The sequence below is a fragment of the Phaseolus vulgaris genome, chromosome 4 (assembly GCF_051622355.1).
Source record: "Phaseolus vulgaris cultivar YP4 chromosome 4, ASM5162235v1, whole genome shotgun sequence".
Taxonomy (NCBI): domain Eukaryota; kingdom Viridiplantae; phylum Streptophyta; class Magnoliopsida; order Fabales; family Fabaceae; genus Phaseolus; species Phaseolus vulgaris.
This window is the reverse complement of record NC_143501.1, coordinates 12,042,065-12,045,759: the sequence shown is the minus strand read 5'-3', so window position 1 is coordinate 12,045,759 and position 3,695 is coordinate 12,042,065.

Genomic DNA, 3,695 nt, shown 5'->3' with positions numbered 1-3,695 from the left:
GCACAAAATCTAAATTTCACAAGACTTAGCCAAGGCATCTGTGTAAAAATGAATCTGTTTATTTAGAAAAGAACAGATTTATTTTTATGCAGTAAACGTGTTTTTTTGTAAAGCATGTGAAAAACAGTTTAAGAAAACTTATGCTTGTTCTTATCACATGGCCAGTGGTTATGAGGTGAGTTACTCAGCAAAAAGCCCACTCAAAAACAACCTCTAAGCACTACCTAAGACACACTTAAAGCAAAGCAAAATACACATGAAATGTACATAGAAGTCTTCATCAAACACAATCTTGAAAGGGCAGCAACCATCTTCAACAATCTCCCCTTGTTTGATGGAGACAAATCCCCATAGCTAACCTCATAGCTTTGTTGCTTTAAGCACCTGCACTGCACCAGATTTTAAACCAGAAAAAAACAGCAACATTGCATAGCATAAGAAATGGTTTTAAGGTGCAGAATTAACTCCCTGTTTCAGCTAGCTTCACCTAGCATGGTGAGCTATTTTTCAGCAGCTATTTTTCTCCCCCTTTGGATTCATCAAACATCATATAAGCATAGGGAACACAAATATGAAACAGAAACCATAACCATAATAGTCCAGAAAATAAAACCATATTGTTCAGCATTACAGACATTTGAAAGCTGATAAAGAAAGCATTAGAAACAGATGACTACTGATCCTTGTAGTAAAGCTCTGCAAGTTGTGCCTGAACCCATTCGATCTGATCATCAAGGTGTTGAAACCTTGCATGAGTAGTCTCAAAGTATGCCCTTTGTTCTGCAGACATTACATCAAGACGATACAACACTTGCCTTTCAAACATAGACATTGGTTCTCCTTGGTATTCTGGAGCTTGATAGGCAACTATGGCATTTGCAGCAACTTCCTCATGCACAGACTGGGTAGCAGGTGAGTCATCATCCATAGGAACAGCTTCATCCTCATCCTCATTGTGGAGGTTTGATGCCTCATGTTCTGCTTGAGGGTCCTTCCCTTTGAGAACCACCCACTTGTCCTCAATTTTGTGAAAACCCATTTTGGTGAGAGTTGAAGTATCAATCTCACTTACTGCCTTGATAGGGTCGTTTCTCTCATTTGTAACATCAATACCAAAGTAATCAATTAATTTGGAAACAATTATAGCATAGGGAAATCGGTAATCAGCCAACCTTTTTTATTTGAGCATGTGTTCATTGATAATGAAAACCCAGTTTACCTTAATCTGGTTCATGATGCAATATAGGAGAATTAGATCCTCTTCATGTAAGACAGCATGGTTTGTCCCTCTTGGAATAAGTTGCCATGCTATGATGTAGGCAACTAGACGTGGAGTGAGGTTCAAATGCCCTGCATGGAACCTGTTTATACTCTCTGTAGGATTCCTCATGCAACTCTTATAATATTGCAGCTTGTTGAATTCTGAAATTCCACTGGTATTTCCCTTTCCTACTTTCAATCCAGCATATTTTATTCCAGCCACAGAGTTCCACACCTCACTTGTGATCTTCATCTTAATTCTTTTCACATAAGAGCAACATTCTTCCCATCCAATGTGAGGTTAGTGTAAAACACCTTAACCAAGTCAGGATATACATTACCCGTTAATTCCAGCAGCTTTTTCAGTTTCTGGTGTTTCAACACAGCCCTTGTTTCTTCCAGTTTTTCAGATTTCAGCCAGTTGAAATCCAGCACCTTGGGTATATTAATCTGCTTTCTGCTTGTTTCGTGGATGTAGGCATTGATTGCTTCTTCATTTCCAGCGAACCAACCCTCTAGCACACCTTGAAAGGTGGTTTGCTTGCCCTTATTTTTCTGTTTCTTTGAAGAAGAAGCCATGGTTGAACCAGAATTTTTCTCTTGTTTCAAATGGTGAGAACAGAAAATGGGTAGCCAATGTGGGTAGCAGATATTCACACAGGTTTATATAGAAATGAATAGGTTGATATGGCAGTTATGAGTGGATATGCATGAAGATTTTATGCTCTAAATTTGTGCAGAGAATCTTTGAAAATATGCACCAAATATTTAGGGTCACGATGCACACACTCATGCCTTTATTGAGCACCCAAACCATCAAATCGGTTACATAACCATGACCAAAACCGTCAAAGGTACAAAGGTTAATGCCCACTAGGTCAGTCAAGCAGTCAAAGATTACAATTTCTCTTTCCTAGTCATAAATGCATATCAGTGCAGAAAATAAACACATTTAATTGCGAATAAACAGATTTAATTTTTCACTGCTAGGTACAATTGACATTTATAATACCCAATTCATTAAGCAGAAAATTAAACCTATCTTTAGCCAATGGTTTTGTGAACAGATCAGCAAGTTGTAAATCAGTACTAATGAACTTAATATCACATGTTCCATTAGATATGTGTTCCCTTAGAAAATGATGCCTAATTTCAATGTGTTTGGTTCTTGAATGCATGACAGGATTTTTGGTTAAGTTGATTGCACTTGTATTATCACACAGCAGAGGTATATGGTTAAGTAAGATACCAAAATCATTCAATTGCTGTCTTAGCCATATGGTTTGAGCACAGCAACTCCCTGCTACAATGTATTCTGCTTCAGCAGTGGAGAGAGCTACACAAGCTTGCTTTTTGCATTGCCATGAGATCAAGCTTGATCCAAGCAAATGACAGGTTCCACTTGTGCTCTTCCTATCAATTTTGCATCCTGCAAAATCTGAATAAGAATATCCAGTTAAACTTAATGAAATATTACCTGGGTACCACAAGCCAACTTCTTTAGTTCCTTGCAAATACTTCAAAATCCTTTTGGCAGCATTGTAGTGTGATTCTTTAGGAGCAGATTGAAACCTTGCACATATGCACACTGCAAACATTATATCTGGCCTGCTGGCAGTGAGATACAACAGTGATCCTATGAGTCCTCTGTATTTGGTTTCATCAACAGAAATTCCAGCTTCATCATGATCCAAATGACAGCTTGTTGAGAAGGGTGTGCTGATTGGTTTACACTTGTCCATTTCGAATTTCTTCAGCAGATCCTTACAATACTTGGCTTGGCTTAAGAAAATGCCATCCTTGAGTTGTTTGACCTGCAAGCCTAGAAAATAGTTCAACTCACCCATCATTGACATTTCAAATTCACTCTTCATGACTTTCACGAAAGCTTCACACAATTCTCCATTGTTTGATCCAAAAATGATGTCATCTACATACACTTGTACTAGGATTGTGTCATCTCCTTTCTTCTTAATGAACAAGGTCTTATCTGATGTGCCTCTTTCATAGCCTTGAGAGATGAGAAAATCACTTATTCTCTCATACCATTGCCTAGGAGCTTGCTTGAGTCCATAAAGAGCCTTTTTGATTTTGAACACATATTCTGGATGTTGATGGTCTTCAAAACCTGGTGGTTGTGAAACAAATACCTCTTCATTTATATAACCATTTAGAAAGACACTCTTCACATCCATTTGAAATAGCTTGAACCCTTTGATGCAGGAGAAGGCAAGCAGCAATCTAACAGCTTCTAACCGAGCCACTGGTGCATAGGTCTCATCATAGTCTATCCCTTCTTCTTGATTGTACCCTTTAGCTACAAGCCTAGCCTTGTTTCTGGTGATCACTCCATGCTCATCCATCTTGTTTCTAAATACCCATTTTGTCCCAATTATATTCATCTCAGGTATTCTAGGTACAAGAGTCCAGACCTC